The following is a 17,221-nucleotide window of genomic DNA, read 5'->3' as shown; positions in this document are numbered from 1 at the left end:
CCGCTCCCTCCCTCCCCACGCCTGCTGTCCACTGCTGGGTGTGTGGCTCTGGGAAAATGACTGATACTTATCTACGCCTCAGTTTCCCCATCTGAAAAATGGAGCTAGTAACAACTCAGTGGTTACTACAGTTAAGGGAGACTTCCCTTGTACAACCAAGGCACTGAGTTTCCCTCCTCCTGGCGATATCCGACGGCACTTCATCCGCCACAGCCCTCCTCTATGCTTACCGGGCCTCTGGGGGTACAAGTGAGTGAATTCCGGGCTAAACATCTTAGCCTCAAACCCAGACAGTGCAGCGGAGGGGATGCAGGTCTGAGGCCGGCTCTCGGCATGCATCGCAATCCCGCACAGAAGCCTCGCTCCCCAAAGCGGCGTGCCAACCTCCGGAGAGCCTCGGCCGGGGACCCCTCGCCCTCGCCGCCCCCAGCCGCCCCCAGCCGCCCCCGGCCGCCCCCGGCCGCCCCCGGCCGCCCCGCGCAACCCATCGGGCTGAAGTGACTGCGCACGCGTCCTCCGCGCCCGGCCCCGGCGCATGCGCGCTCCGCGCTGTCTTCTCGCGGCCAGAGCCCCAGCGGCGGCGGCGGCGTTTGAGTGGAGGAAGATGGCGGCTCCGGGCAGCTCGGGGTCCCACCAGCTGTGACGACCCCCCGGGCGCGTCTAGCGTGGCCTGAGGCAGAGCGCCTCTGCTCTGGCCCTGTCCCTGGCTCTCTCATCACCGTGGCCAGCGGAGCGAACTGGAGAGCGTGTGGAGCGGGCTGGGCCAGGTGAGGCCTCTCCTCGTCCCGGGGCCGCGGTGGGGAGCCGCCGCCTCCTGCCCTTCATGCCCCGGGTCTGCAGGGGGCAGCGGGCGCCCCGGGTCCGGCGCAGGCCCCGCATTTTACACGGGGTCCGTCCTGGCTGGTCTGGAGGCCTTGATGTCATCATTCTCGTTCCCCCCTGGGTTAGACCGGGAGGAAAGCCCCTTTCCAGCCAGCCTTTGGGATGGGAGCAACCTGTCCTCTCTCCTCGGCGGGGCGGTTCTCGTCCCCTCACTGGAGCCACGAAGGGATGTGTGACCAGGGCAAGATGGCTTTAGGGGTGTCAGATAATCATTCCGCCCCCCGACCCTTTAACTCCTTGCGATAGGAGCCGGAGTCGGGTGCCCTCCAAAATTGGGGCTGCGGCGAGGGGCCGGCATCTCTAAAGCTGCAGCTGCAAAGGGATATTTTGGAATTGGCTTACAAAATAAAACACGAGCATCCTTTCCTACGCCCCGGCTTTTTGAGTGTTCCCCTAGATTGGTGAGAATTGCCGATCTCCTTGCTTGAGACAGCAATCCACGTTGTGGCTGTGGAAGGCTTCTGGTGAGAATGGTTTGTGCAAAGGGAAAGGTGGAGGGAGGGAACGAATTTGTAAACGAAGAAAAAACAATTATGTGGTCTTGATAGTCTCTGCAGAGTAACTTCAGCGCTAATGGAGTTCGTTTGGAACATTTGGATTGTTAAGATTTGGAATAACCAACTGCTTTGTCTGTTAAATCTCCCGACTTTTATTAGGAAAATAAAAGCCTCACTTATCAAGTGCCAGAGTCTTTGGATTTTTCTGCGGTGGGATTCCGATCGATCTAGATGAAAACTCAGACACGTTACCACTTTTTATTTTCAGGCAGCGACATTGTCCTATGCTTGTTATTCCTTTTTGAGAACAACTTTTTTTGTCATTCAAATGCTAACGGGAGACTTTGATTTAGTTTCTCTCACTTAAGGAAGCGGGTTTCAAGAAGCCTTGTCTCTTCCTTGAGGAAAGATGGCTTCAATTGGAATTGTGCTATGGGGAACTGTTGAGGCAATTGCTTTTGCTTGGACACACCAGATACTTTTTGTAACAAATTGGTTTTGTTTGTGCTTGAGAAAGATGACATCGTGGGTTGAAAGAGACAAGGAGAATTTGAGAGGAAATACCATCGTTTAGAATCGAACATTCAGAATTCAGTCTTTAGCTCTTAGAATGCATAGTGATACTTTGTGTCAAATTCCTAAATTTGTATTCTTGTGTATAATCTGATCGGGTGTCTTTCTTATTGTGTGTTGTCATTTTGTAAGCTGTGTTTGCTTTTGACAAGCTCAATATAAATGTATTATTTAATCTACATTGATCCATGGTGTGTTGCGTACTTTAAAAAGCTTTTGTTAAAATGACAACTGCTTAGTTTAATATTAGATAATTCTTTGACCATTTTTTCCTGTTCTGTTCTTAAATTCTTTTTGACAGAAATTTGTAGATTTTCTTAGTGCCTTTGCTAAAGATGTAAACCTGAACCAACAACTTCTCTGTCTTCTGGAAAATTGGAGAACCACTCTGCATATCAATTAGCCAATAGTCATGAAATTAATGCAGTAAAACATCCTGGTGGTTTGACATTATGTTTCTTGGCATAATACATTGCATTGTTGTGCTAAATCATCATCAAGTATTGATGCAACTTCATGACATCCATGACTTCATTTGCTCTCCAGCATTCTGACTTTTGCAATTCCTTACTTTTCTCAGTTCAGAAAGAACCAGATCAGGAAAAATAGCTTAGGATGCTGCTGCTTAATGTCTGATTTTTAGAAGGGCCTTTATCTATTACTGCTTTATGGAGTTTAAACCGTTCAGTGAGATTCAAATCTGTGCAATTCCTACCTATTATGAATAGCAAACAGAGAAATGCTAGCAAAACCTGAGTTTTATGAAAATATTCAGATCCCAAGGAGAATGTATCTCCAAGATGAACAAATATGTGATTATCTTCGTGATTTCAGGGTTGTTTAGGAAATGGATTAACAACTCTTTATAAAACCAGAAGCTATTTCCTTAAATAATGACCTTCCCACTTCGCAAGATTGTTATGTGGACCGAAAGAGGTAATATTTGAGAAAGTGCTTTGTAAAACGTAAAATAAAAGGTAAACTTAAGACTGATTATTCCTATTTTATGAAACACCTATTGAGGGCCCTCTGTATGCTAGGCATTTTGGGAAGTATGTGCTAATGATTCTAAGATAAGACAGTTTTTGGTCCAAGTTGCCTGCAGTCTGGTTGGAGAGTCAGACAAGGAAACCAGTTAAACATATTGTAATATAAGAAGTGCATTGAATCCAACCATGGGAGACAAGGCTTCTCAGAGAGCTGGAATGGTTTTTCCCAACCTTTCTTATTATTTTGCAAAAAGTCTGCCTTTTGTGAGTGAGTTGCTTTTTATAAAAACTTTTAAAAAATTCTATCATGAGTTCTTTTCCCCTTTTATTCATTCACTGTCATGACACTTCCCACACAGTATGCCCTAGTTATGGTTTCTGCATTCTCAAAAATCCAACAGTTGGAGAACCTTTCTGAGTCATACACACAGGCAACAAACACAAACATGCAGCTGCAATTAAAATATCTCAGATTACTAAGTGGTGACAACTTTAGAGTGATGATGCTTTTTTGTTTTTGTTTTGTAAACTAGTACAAGAGGCACTATGTTTTTAATTTGATTACTTTTAGTTAGTAGATATTGTTATCCCTTAGAATGTTGACTATAGGTGGTTATTAGTTCTCTCTTTCTCCCAATAATAAATAAAATGAGAAGATCCTATTCCTTTTTGGGTGAACCTGACAGCTTAAGCCAGAATTACTCTAAACTGTTTTATAGAATCTTTTTCTGTGGACTGAGGTTGAGCATCTCTGACAGTGAACTTCTGTATTCCAATACAGGCAACCAACCTTAGTGCTGTAGTTGTTTTATAATTAGTTGAGCATGTTATCACCTATATTGCAAAAACTTTATGAATTTTTGGATTGGGTAAAATCTTAATGTGGCACTGTGTTGTTTGAGTATGTAGCATTTGTATCTTAAATGAAAATGAGGGCTTTAGGGTTGTGATTGACAGAAAAGTGAAGGTGATGTGTTCATTTTTCTATATCGTGACAGTTTGTTACATGTAAAGGAGATGACATATACACAAGTTATTTTTAAATGGCCCAGTACTAAGCTCAGAATACAGCTTATTTTTAAAATTGTTTCCTATGACATTCTTCTAAAAGTCTTGTAAAATTATGACTCAGTGGTAAGCCTGTAGCTTTAATTTTTCATTTCCTTACTCATGCATGTATTGGAAAGCAAATTTGCTTTGTCTTTTTTTAAAAAAAAATTAACCTTTGACTTGGTGGCGTTAGCACCACGCTCTCCCAAGTGAGCTAACCAGCCATCCCCTATATAGGTATCCAAACCTGTGGCCTTGGTGCCATCAGCACCACACTCTCAAGTGAGCCATGGGCCAGCCCTGGAAATTTGCTTTGAATTCTGATTCTTCCTATATTAAATTTTTACTTTTTAATTTGTAAAATTTTCTCCTGTTTTTTTTTTTGTTTGTTTGTTTGTTTTGTTTTAAAGATGACTGATAAGGGGATCTTAACCCTTGACTTGGTGGTGTCAGCACCACGCTCAGCCAGTGAGCGAACCAGCCACCCCTATATAGGATCCGAATCCATGGCCTTGGTGTTATCAGCACCGCACTCTCCCGAGTGAGCCACAGGCTGGCTCTTCTCCTAAGTTTTTAATTTAATTTTTTCCTGTGCTGCTATTCTTTGTTTTACTTCAAAGGTTAAAGTATCTTGTGGTGCTTTGATATAGACACACACACACATACATGTGTGAATGTTTATTTATGTATACTATATAAATCTGACAATGTATAGGTATTATGTAAAGCAATAGTCATTTGTAAAATTTTACTCTACTGGATGTTAACTTAGCTTAGACAGTAACTTATTTTCTCTTGTCTTCTAGTAATATATAGATTTGAGGTCATTCATTTAATTTCTATAAAGGCAAAAAGTTTTACTTTTAGCTGGTAGTGTTCCTTTAAAATGTTTAATATTTAAGATACTTTTATTTAAGCTATTTTAAGGAGTTCACTAGTGTGGCATGTTCTTCCAAAAAAATTTTTTTTTCTTTTTCTTTTCTTTTTTTTTTTATCTCTAGTAGGGCAGGGTGTTTAATTTTTTGCTTTTCATTAGAAAGTTTCTTAGTAAAGAATTAGTATAATAGTCACCTCAGTGGTGGCAAATAAGTTTCTTTTCTATTTTCTGTGTCACTGTAGTCACATGGATTTTAGTTTATTCATTATTTTATACTAGTTATAGCCATTAGTCTTTTTGTGGGGGAGGGAGCAGCTTGGCTGGTGTGGGGATCTGAATGCTTGACTTTGGTGTTATCAAAGTCACTTTAACCAACTGAGCTAACCAGTCAGTCCCCATTAGTCTGTTTGACCTTGAAATTTGTCCACCATAAGCCTTTTAAGCTGGTTTTGTGTCCTTTTGACATGCTTCTGTAGGTCTTTGGGTGCTTCCTTGTTTTCTGTCACAACAAGCTATTCCAGGTTCATCTTGTACTCTTCCTGTCCTTGACCTAAAATCAGTCATTTTTCTAAGAAGACCTAGTGTCTTTTACATGGAATGCCATTGGAAACCAGGATCTGACTGCTAGGGATGCTCATTGCTACAGGGTCTCATTGCTTCTAGGTCCTTTCAGTAGGGAGAACTAGAAAATATGTTTATTGGAAATCAAAACTTCATCCCCTTACCAGCCAGCTGCCAATTAAAAAAAAAAAGAAATGAAAACTTCCTATTGATATTTACAATTAAAATTTTTTCCTTTAGATTTTATATTGTATATTTTTTCTTTAGATTTTATATTTGTCTCCTGTTACACTGAAAATCTTGGTTTTATTTTTTCACTTTTGGTGAATGACGAATACAGGGATCCAACCCTGGACCTTGGTGTTATCAGCACCATGCTCTAACCAACTGAGCTAACTGGCCAGCCCTGAGAACCTTGGTTTTAATAGTGTTAACATTTATGTGCTTTATCCTATATATATACAAGAAGATTTAAAAATCAATATCTATATTACTACTAACAAAATTACTGAGGCAAATTTAAGGTTTTTTTGCAGGTCTTTTTATCCTTAAGAATATTCTGTTCATTAGGATCCAGCCGAAAACTGGAAAACATACTAGATATTTCAAACAGAGGAGACGTAATACAGGGAATTGGTTATATATGTGTTGCAAGACTGGAAAGGCAAAAAAGAGTAGGGTAGGAAAATTTAGAGATGAATAACTGTAGGGTGAAACTATTACCTCAAGGGTCAGAGGAACAAAAGGAAGGAGATAATATTATCAAAACTTTTAAGAAAGGGACCACCACCTCAAGCACTATGTCACTTTCACAGTTGTGACCATGAGGAGGAATTGCTAAGGGTTGTCACATGGCTGGTGCTTGGACCATCCTTTCTTTTAATTTTTTATTAGTTTTATGGTTTTTTGGGGGTGGCTGGCTGGTATGGGGATCTGAACCCTTGACCCTGGTGTTATAATACTAGTTTTTGGTTTATCCTTTCAATGTTTGTTTTTGCAAAAACAAGCAAATATGTACATATATTATTTTTTCCTTTCTTACACAAAAGGTAGACCTACTACATATACCATTCACTACTTTGCTCTTTTCACTTAATATATCTTGGAGATCATACCATGTTGGAACAGAGATAATCTTTATTCATTTTCATAGCTTCATTGTGTGGATGTACCAAAGTTTGTTCAACTGGTCCCTTTTTGATGGACATCAGTAAATAAGCTTTGCTGCTGATCTTTTAAAAATAGATTTTGGTATGGTGTGGTAGAAGGAGTTCTGGGCTAAAAGACAAAAAATACAGGTTCTATTTGCCATCGATTAGCTGCATGACCTTAAGAAAGTTGGTTGTTTTCTGACCTCAATCCTCATTTGTGAAATAAGGGTTCAATTGCTCCATGGTCTCCTTTGTATTATTTTGTATTCTTCTGCAACTTTTACTTAGTAACCATATTTTAAACCTTTTGCTCAGTAAAATATGTAAGGCTTTATGGGAAAATTATAAATGATAACATAAGGTTAAGTTTTAGAAGTACTACTGAGGGTTTTCTGAACTTGAATCTGCAGTGCATGTTTATAAAATTAAGATTCTTGGACCCATGCCTTCTTCCTTTTATTTTTTAAAAAAATATTTTACTTTTATGTTTTTCTTTTTTTCTTTTCCCCCCTGCCTACTTTCTGAAACAATTTCCAGAAAATCTACCTGCTAGGTGATTTTTATAATCAGGCAATCTTGTGAAACTAAGATTTACACATGCATATCCCACTGTCCTTCAGGTTTCCTGGGGATCAGGGGCAGTCAAGACATTATCTGCCTTTCGTGATTTTATAATTTAGTTATGGAGAAAATTCACAAATAAAAACAGCTATAGCAACATGAAATAGTATGGTATTAAGTGTCAAAGAGTAATGGTATAGATAGATTTCTGGAAACAATGATTAATGTGGAGTGGAGTGGTTAGAAGGTACCTTCCTCTAGTCTAGAGAGATGAGTATTTTCTTTCTTTTTCTTTTTCTTTTACTTTTTTTTTTTTTTTTTTTTTTTTGGCGGATAGCTGGCATAGAGATGAGTATTTTAGGTAGGCAGAAGCAGGAGGGTATTTCTTTGCTCTGACCACCACCAGAAAAAAGACAAGTGGAAATCAAATTTTCTGTCCCCTCACAGCATCTTGTTAAAATGTATTATGTTCTTTGGTCTATGTTATTTTTGTGTGTGTGTGTCAGTGGGGAAGCTGGCTTTATCTGCAAACCGAGAGATTTGATACGAGCATTGTGGGATTGTAAATACTTTGAATTCTTCCTGCAACACCCTTTTCACTGTGCTGCTCACATTTAATGAATTCCTAGAGACTACAGAATAATGTTTGGAACAGATTGATGGGGCAGGAGGCTGGAGTCAGGGAAGTGAGATAGGTGTCTGCTAGTGTAGTTTAAGTGTGGATGACACTGACCAGCATCATAGCAGAAAGATAGCAATAAAGGGAAGAACATTTTGAAGAAAGAGCTAATGGGGGAAGGAGAAAGTCTGTATGCAAGATACCGTGTAATGGAACATATTATAGTTATTCTTTTGAGGATGGTTTTAAATTAATTTTGATGACTGATTTATACTATCTCCTTAAAATAAATGGAGTCATAGAATTGGGTTCAAATTCAGGTTCCTCTTTTCTTACAAAGTTGTGTAACCACAGGCAAATTTATTTGTCTGAGCCCCATTATCCTCATCTGTAAAACAGGACCTATAATATGTCCCTCATAGAGTTGAGGTAAGGATTAAATGAGATAAGGCACCTGGCACATACTCTCACCACCTGGTGATTCCCTTTCCTTTTATCATCTAATCTTGACACCAGCTGTATTTTAATGGTTACTTAAGACCTTGCTACTCAAAGTCCACTGAAGGGTGGCGTTGGCATCATCAAGGTTACAATGTAGAATGTCAGGTCCCACCCCAGGCTTACTGGATCAGAATCTATAGTTTAAAATAGATTCACACTAAACTATGAGAAACATTGGAACCTTAAGAGATTTCTAATGAGATTTCCTCCTTTTCATCTGAGTTCCTAATGATTTGATCATTCTCTTACCTTTGGCAAGTTAGTTTTGCTGTATACTCTTACCTGAAACTATTTTAGATGAAATATGAGCACTTGTTCAGAATGAAAGTTAAATTGTAGAAGTCTTTACACATTATTGTTAAATAGTGTTAAAAGTTAGGTTTAGCTAGAATTCTTTATATTGTGAGAAATACAAAAGAATGCATAAGACACGTACAGTTTAAAGAACAATTATAAACAAATACCTGTGTATCCACCATCCATCAACTTTTTGAAGTACTCTTGTATACCCCCAAAAATTGAAAGCAGGAACTCAAATGGGTATTTGTACATCAGTGTTCAATAGTAGCATATTCACAATAGCCAAAACTGGAAACAACCTAAATGTCCATTGATGGGTGAATGGATAAACAAAATGTGGTATATACATACAGTGGAATATTATTCATCCTTAAAGAGGAAGGAAATTCTGATATGTACAACACATGGATGAACCTAGTGTCTTAGTCTGTTTCATATTACTATGACAGAATATCATAGACAGGGTAATTTACAAAGAAAATAAATTTATTTCTCACAGTTCTGGTGGCTGGGAAGTCTAAGGTCAAGAGGCCTGCATCATGGTAGAAAACATCATATAGCAAGTGAGTGCAGGAGACAGAGAGACAAGATGGGGGTCGAATTTATTCTTTTATCAGGAGTCCACTCCCACACAACTTTAATCCATTCATGATGGTGAAGCCCTCATGACCTAAGTACCTCTTAAAGGCTCTGCTTCATTGTAACACTGTTACAATGGCAGTTAAATTTCAAAATGACTTTTGGTGGGGACATCCAAACCATAGCACCTGGAAAATGTTATGCTATGTGAAATAAGCCAGTTTTGTCAGAGGACAAATATTGTATGATTCCACTTATATGAGGTACCAGAGGAGTCAAATTCATGGCAACAGAAAGTGTAATGGTGGTTGCCACGGGCTGGGGTAGGGGGAAATGGGAAATTAGTGTTTAATGGGTATAGAGTTAAGTTTGATGAAAAAATTCTGGAGATGAGTAGTGGTGATAGTTGCACAACAATGTGAATGCACTTAATGCCATGAGTTGTATATATACTTAAAAATAGTTAAAATGGTAAATTTTTTATTTTGCTACAATAAAAAGTTTAAAAAAAAAAAAACCACTAAAAAATGCCATGCTAAAGACCTTGAATTTTAAAGAATAGGCATTAAGGAATTGATGACAGTTTTTGATCATGAAGATTAATCCTGCAGCAAAATAAAGGATAGATTGGAGAGAGAAGAAGTAAGGAGGTGGGAAACTAGCTAATCCTCTGTATTACAGTAGTTTAGTTAAGAGATAATGTGGGCCTGATGTAGGGCAGCAGTGGAGGGAATTGGATAAGAGTGAATGAGAGAAATTTGGTGACTAATTGGATGTGGGAAGAAAAGGAAAAGGAAAAATAAAAAATGACTCCTAGGTTTTGAGTCAGGAAAACAGGAAGACAAGTAGGTGGCTGGAGAAATGTTCAGTATGAATTGGTGTCATGTGTACAGAAGGCAGCTAAAAATATGAAAATGGGAGAATGAAGTTCAGGGGAATCAGGCCTAGAGATGAGTTTTGAAGTCATCCATCCATCCATCTGTCCGTCTGTCCATCCGTCCATCCATCCTTTTGAACAAATGTTTAATTGAATCTGTGCCTTTTGCCAGGCATATCAAATGAACACTCCAGTCTCTAACCTCAAGGATCTCACAATTTAGTGAGTTATTCTCTCAGAGGTAATATTTGAAACTTTTTAGGGCTGGCCCATGGCTCACTCGGTAGAGTGTGGTGGTGATAACACCAAGGCCACGGGTTCGGATCCTATATAGGGATGGCCGGTTTGCTCACTGGCTGAGCGTGGTGCTGACAACACCAAGCCAAGGGTTGAGATCCCCTTACCGGTCATCTTTTAAAAAAAAAAAAAAAAAAACGTTTTGATTGTCTAAGGAGAAAATGTAACAAGGAAAGAGAAGGCAAAAAATGGAATCTTAGGGGCCACATTTACATTTAGGGTGTGAAAGGAGAAAGGAACCACAAAATGAGGGGTCAGAGGTCATAGAGACCAAGAGGAACATATAGTCGTCAAGAAACTGAGGGGCTGGCCGGTTAGCTTAGTTGGTTAGAGCATGGTGCTGGTATCACCAAGGCCCAGGGTTTGATCCCTGTACCAGCCAGCAGCCAAAAAAAAAAATTTTTTTTTTTTTAAATTAAAAAAATAAAAAACAGACCATGTGGGGGCAGGGAGTATATGGGAAATCTCTGTACCTTCCAATGAATTTTGCTGTGAACCTAAAACTGCTTTAAAAAATAGTCTATTGAAAAAAGAGGCGCCGGCTCGTGGCTCACTCGGGAGAGTGCGGTGCTAATAACACCAAGGCCCCGGGTTCGGATCCCATATACGGATGGCCGGTTAGCTCACTGGGTGAGCATTGTGCTGACAACACCAAGTCAGGGGTTAAGATCCCCTTACTGGTCATCTTTTAATTAAAAAAAAAAAAGAAAGAAAAAAGAGAGAGCCACCTCTTTCTTAGCAATTTTATTTCATTTTTCCCACATGTAAAATTGAATCTGTTCATTAAATCTTACTATAGTGTTAAACTTGTTTAACTTGAAGAACCTAGTAGAGTGATTCAAGAACAATGCTTCAGGGCTGGCTGGTTATACCGCTCAGTTGGTTAGAACTGGGTGTTGATAACACCAAGGTCCAGGGTTTGGATTCCATTACTGGCCAGCTGCCAAAAAAAAAAAAAAGAACAATACTTTGTTATCCTAGTTTCTTTAAAAAACAACAACAATGTCTTAAACCACATTTTACAGAAAAATAGTTTTAGGAGGAATAAACTTTTTTTAACCTTTTAACTAGCTTTATCAAGTTTTGTGGGGTTTTGCCATATTTGCTTCAGAATTTTTTTTAAAGGAAAATAGAAGACACAGGTAGCAATTGAAACCTTGTGTTCCTCTTCCAATCCCAGTTGCATTTATCTCTCTTTAAAATAACCATGATGAGTTTGATGTTTATCATTCCCATGCATATTTGTATATTTTACTATATATTTTTGTATTTATAACACTATATAGGGATAGTTTTATATGTAGGTATTTACTTAATATAAATGACAATCAGTGTTTATTTTTAAATGAGCAATATGTTTTACAAATTAGATGTTTTATGAAATCATTTTTATGAGTATAAAAAATGAGCTGGTGAACATGTTTTTCTTTACTAATGACTACAACATTTTTTACTAGCTACCTACCTTGTTAGGTTTAAAGTTAATACAACTTATATATATTATTTTTTAATTATTTATTTGCAGGTAGCTCCTTGTTCTGGTCATACCACTGCGTAAATACGAAATAATAATAAAGATAATTAATTATGCAAATCTACTATTTTAGTTAAGTAAGCCATCCTATAAAATTAAGTAAACACTTAGAAATACAACTCTAGGCTTCTCTCAAGTATTGCTGCATTTTATTAAAATTGATAAAAACAGAACTTACAGCGGCTGATTTTTAAAGAAAGTTTTCTGTTTCCTGAGTTGGAATACTTTAGTCAAGAAGTTAACTGTGGAGGGAAATAAGAAGAAAAGTATTTTTTCTCTTTTTGTGTAATGCAGGCAGATGAGCGTTAACATAAGTAAATTGCCTAGGTTTAGTTACTTTGTCAGTTAAGTGTAACTTCTATACTAATTCTTTGTAAAGGATCAAAATTAGAAAATTGTTAACTCTTGGAAATTGGAAAGAAAATATTTCTGTTTGTATTAATATAGAAAATGTTCCACTTCATTCAGAAGTCAGAAATAGGAATAGGAATTTGTTTTTGTACAAAGTAACAGTAACAAACTCTTCTATCAAAATGAAACTAGAGATTATAAAATCATTTGGGAATGAAATATTATATATACTATTTACATGATGAAAAATAGTTTCAGGGAATTTTAAAGATAGTATGAGATTTGAAATTATGGAATGATTACTTGACACAAAAAAGATGTAGAATGTATAAACATATATATTATTATTTCTCTGTGTATGCCTCGTATGTATGAGTGCACATTTCTCTTGGCCCTGGGGGTCTCAGGAGTTAAGACTACCTGTAGCCTCTGCCAGGAGTCCCTCAGGAAGCAGGGCTACATGTAGCCCTGCCAAGAATGTGCAGTGAGGTGAATTGCTCAGGACGCACCTGAGATTGGAGCTGCCACCTAGGGAGGTGGGCATCCAGAAACCAGACACAAAGATCTGGGACTTAGCGCATGCACTAAGCAAGTTTATTCTCTGAAAGCATGTGTTATATATGTTTTAGCCAGCTATAAACTCCACCCATTACCTCCCCGTCTCCCAGCCAACCCCGTAGGAAGTCTGTGGTTTGTGGTAAAGCCTTGCAAATTCTTGCTGACCTAGGCTCAGTCCTGTATGGCAACAGTGATGCCATCTTTAATATGTGTTCTTCTTCATTTTCCTCCATATGAGGACTTATCCACATATGGTCTGATTAAAGGATTATGCTCATTGGAAACCAAAATCAAATGAATCTGATCTCAGCATACTATTTTATCTCCCTTTGGACCTATATATGTGGCAGTGTTTTCAATGGATATTTCTTTGCTAGACTTAGAACAGTTGGTATGAATGTTTGTAAAGTGCATATTTTTCTTTGGATAATTTTTACCTCCCTATATAACAATATAGCGTACACTATTTTGCTAAGCAGTTTGAAATAAATCTAAGCTTGTGCTTATTAAAAACATTGATTCATCTAATTTATTGTTTCAGAATATACAACTGTTTTACTCAAAGGATATTATTTAGTAAACATGTCTTGTGAAAATTGGCATATATGGTAGAACAAATTTATTTTCACTACTGGCTTTTTAAAAAATGCTTTACTTTAGGGCCGGCCCGTGACTCACTCGGTAGAGTGCGGTGCTGATAACACCAAGGCCACGGGTTCGGATCCTATATAGGGATGGCCGGTTGGCTCACTGGCTGAGCGTGGTGCTGACAACACCAAGCCAAGGGTTGAGATCCCCTTACTGGTCATCTATTAAAAAAAAAAAAAAAAAAATGCTTTACTTTAACCATTACTTCTGCAACTAGAAATGTAAAACAAAATACAAAAAATATTTGAGTACTTACTATGTGCCTTACAATTTTTCCAAGAGTTTAATATGTATTAAATCATTTAATCCTCACAATGGTTCTATGAGATAGGTACTATTATTATCCATATTTATGTATATCATATACATATTTTTTTACTTATTTTTGTGGCTGGTTGGTACAGGAATCAACTCTGGGCCTTGGTGTTATTAGCGTCACACTCTTAACCAACTGAGCTAACCAGCCAGCCCTCTCCACATTTTATGGATAAGGAAACTAAGGCAAATTTTTTTGGAAACTAAAGTAGATTTTTAAAATTTAAATATGTATTTTTTCAGGCAGTTGTGATTTCAGGATATACTTTTCTTTCAAACTTAGTTTTATTTATACTTGTACAAAAGTATTTCTGTACATTTTAACAACTAAAACAGTAACTTTATTTTGAGGATTCTTATGGTAGCCACTGTTTTCTGCAATCTTTCATCGGTAGTGTGCTTTTAATTAGGACAGGGCTAATTAATAAACCATTTTTCTTTTATTCTTTAACTTCATGTAATGGAAATTTTCAAATATATACAAAAGTAGAGAGGATAATGTAGTGACTCTCTGTATACTCATCACTTAGCTTCAAAAGTTACCAACATTTTTGCCTGTTATATTTCCACAATCTCCCTACTTTTAGGTGGAGCGGGAGGATGGAGAATTTAAAGCAAATTTTAGAAGTACTGTCATTTCACTCAGAAATACTCACTTTTTTTTCTTCATGTATTTTTCAGTTCTGTTATTGAGAGTGTGCATGCTTAGGATTGTTATTTCTTCTTGATGAATCTCCTTATCATTGTGAAATGGTTTTTTTTTTTTTTTCCTTCTGGGTAATATTTCTTGTTTTGAAGTCTGCAGTGTCTGATATTAATAAAGCCACTATAGTTTTCTAATGCTTAGAGTTTACCTTGTGTGTCTTTTCCCATCCTTTTACTTTTAACTTCTATGTGCCTTCAAATTTAAAGTGCATTTCTTGTAGAAATATTGTTAGGTTTTGCTTTTTACTCAGTCTGATAATCTCTGTCTTTTGATTGGAGTGTTTAGGCCATTTATATTTAATGTGTTTTGACATAGTTGAGTACTAATCTACCATTTTGCTATTTGTTTTCTCTTTGTACCATCTGTTCTTTGTTCCTTTTTATCTTCTCCTGCCTTCTTTTGGATTAAGTGATTGAATATTTTTTAGTATTCCATTTCATCTCCACTATTGGATTATTAGCTACACCTGTTTTTGTGTGTGTGCTTGTAGGGCTTACACTATACATATTTAATTTTCCACAGTCTACAACTGTGTGTAGTTTGTAACATTTTAAATTTGTCTACAGTCTATTTTATAGAAGTATATTATTCCTCTTCACATAATAAGACCCCATACTTCCATTGTTCCCCATTCTTCATGCTGTTGTTGCCATACACTTTGCTTTTACTTTTGCTGTAAATCCCACAATACATTATTTTTGCTTTAACCAATCAGTTACTTTTTAAGGAAGTTTTAAAAGAGAAAATTTACCCATATATATTTGTCATTTCCTGTACTCTTCATTTCTTTGTGTACAGTCATGTGCTGGGTTATGACATTTTGGTCAGCAAAGAACACACATATAACAGTAGTTGAAGCAATAGGCTGTACATATCGCCTAGGTGTGTAGTACGCTATACCATCTAAGTTAGTGTAAATACATTCTATGATGTTTGTACAATAGTGAAATCACCTAACAATGCATTTCTTAGAATGTATCCCTGTAGTTAAGCATTGCATGACTGTTTATCAAAGTTTCTACCCGATATCATCTTTCCACCTGAAGAACTTTGATTGACATTTCTTGGAGTGCAGGTGTACTAGTATTATAGTCTTTCCACCTTGCTGGTCTGAAAATATTTTTATTTCACCTTTATTTTTGAGGATATTTTCATACATATAGAATTCCAAGTTGAATTTTTTCTTTCAGCACTTTGAAGATGTAATTTCATTGTCTTCTGGCTTTCATAGTTTCTGACTGTCATTCTTACTTTTGTTCCTTTTTTCTTTGACTGACTTAGAACTTTTTTCTGTCACTGGTTTTGAGCAATTTGATTATGATGTGCCTTGGTGTGGTTTTGTCTTTGTGTATGTGTTTTTATCCTGCTTTATTTTGTTTAGATTCTTTGATCTCTGAGTTTGTAGTTTTCATCAGATTTGGAAAATTTTCATCATTTCTTAAAATGTTTTTCTGGTTCTTCCCCACCCCCTTTTCCTTAGGACTCCAATTACATGTATGTTAGACCTTCTGATATTTCCCCAAAGGTTACTGAGTCTTTGTTAATTTTTTTTTCAGTCTTTTTTCTCTCTGTGCTTCAGTTTGGATAGTTTGTGTTGCCATGTCTTAAAATTCATCTAATCTTTCTGCATGGTCTAATCTGCTATTAATTACATGTGGTAACATTTTCGTTTTGTATGTTATACTTTTCATCTCTAGAAATTCCTCTTTTTTTCTTTTAAATATCTTCCATTTCTCTCTCTATTATAGTCATGTTTCCCTTTAAGTTCTTGAGCTTGATGATATACTTCTTATAGCTGTTTTAATATCCTTGTCTGGTAGTTCCCTCATTTGTCATTTCTGGGTCTGTTCCTATTGACTGACTCATCTCTTAATATGGGTCATATTTCTTTTCCTCTTAGCAAGTCCAGTAATTTTTGGTTGGGTATTGGATGAGTGTCTGGTTTTTGTCTTCCTTTAAAGGGTGTGTTTTGAAAAAATAAATAAATAAAAATAAATAAAGGGTGTTTTGGCAGGCTAAGTTGCTTGTAGATCAGTTTCATCTCTTTGACATCTGTTTTTAAGTTCCTGAGTGGATTTAGAATAGTCTTCATTTCAGGGACAGATCAACCCTGTGCTAAGGCATGAATCTTCTGGGGTCTCCACTGTATATCCCAGATGACCACTCTTGACTTGCTGGAGGTTGAATGTTCTTCCTCCAGAACTGTGGGAACTGATCAGCTTAAAACCTTACTGCCATCCCTTGCCTGACTTTGTGGAGTTTCACGATGTTTGAGTTGCCTAATACTTAGGAAAAGATTCCAAAGAACACTGCAGATTTTTGGAGTTCTTTCTTTTTCTGTGTAGCTTCTTTCCTTTCTGGAATTTTGCTTCATAAGTTACAGCCTCTTCAGCCTCCCTGAACTCTGTTATCTGTCTCCTCAACTCAGAGAGGTTGATGGGCTCTTTTGGTTCCCCCTCACTTCATTGAGGCCCAGAAATTGCCTGTAGGCAGAAAGCCTAGGTGATCTTATGGTTCACTTCATTTGTTTCTCTTTCCTCAGGAATCCTAGTCCTCTACTGCTTGTTATCAATTGTCTGAAAACAATTGTTACATATATTTTGTCCAGTTTTCTAGTTGTTTATGGTGTGAGTTTAAGTTTGGTTCTTAATCTCCATCATGGCCAGAGGTGGAAGTGACTCTTTTTTTAGTAATTGCAATGCCATTGTTCTCATTTACCAGAAATAACAATAATTCCTTAAAATCTGTAATACCTCCTCCGTATTCTGATTTTTCTGATTATCTCAAAGATATGG

At 37.4% G+C, this 17,221-nt stretch overlaps 1 protein-coding gene across 1 annotated transcript in view; it reads left to right on the top strand.

Annotated features, from left to right (window-relative positions):
• The first annotated feature begins 574 nt into the window (after nt 1-574).
• Nucleotides 575-17,221, top strand: part of FBXO42 (F-box protein 42) — a 76,954-nt gene continuing 60,307 nt past the window's right edge. Inside the window, exon 1 of the mRNA XM_063105628.1 lies at nt 575-767. The gene's annotated coding sequence lies outside the window, so the exon portion shown is untranslated. The remainder of the gene's footprint in view (nt 768-17,221) is intronic.

The sequence above is a fragment of the Cynocephalus volans genome, chromosome 8, assembly GCF_027409185.1.
Source record: "Cynocephalus volans isolate mCynVol1 chromosome 8, mCynVol1.pri, whole genome shotgun sequence".
NCBI classification, from domain to species: domain Eukaryota; kingdom Metazoa; phylum Chordata; class Mammalia; order Dermoptera; family Cynocephalidae; genus Cynocephalus; species Cynocephalus volans.
This window is presented reverse-complemented; position numbering and strand designations above follow the sequence as displayed.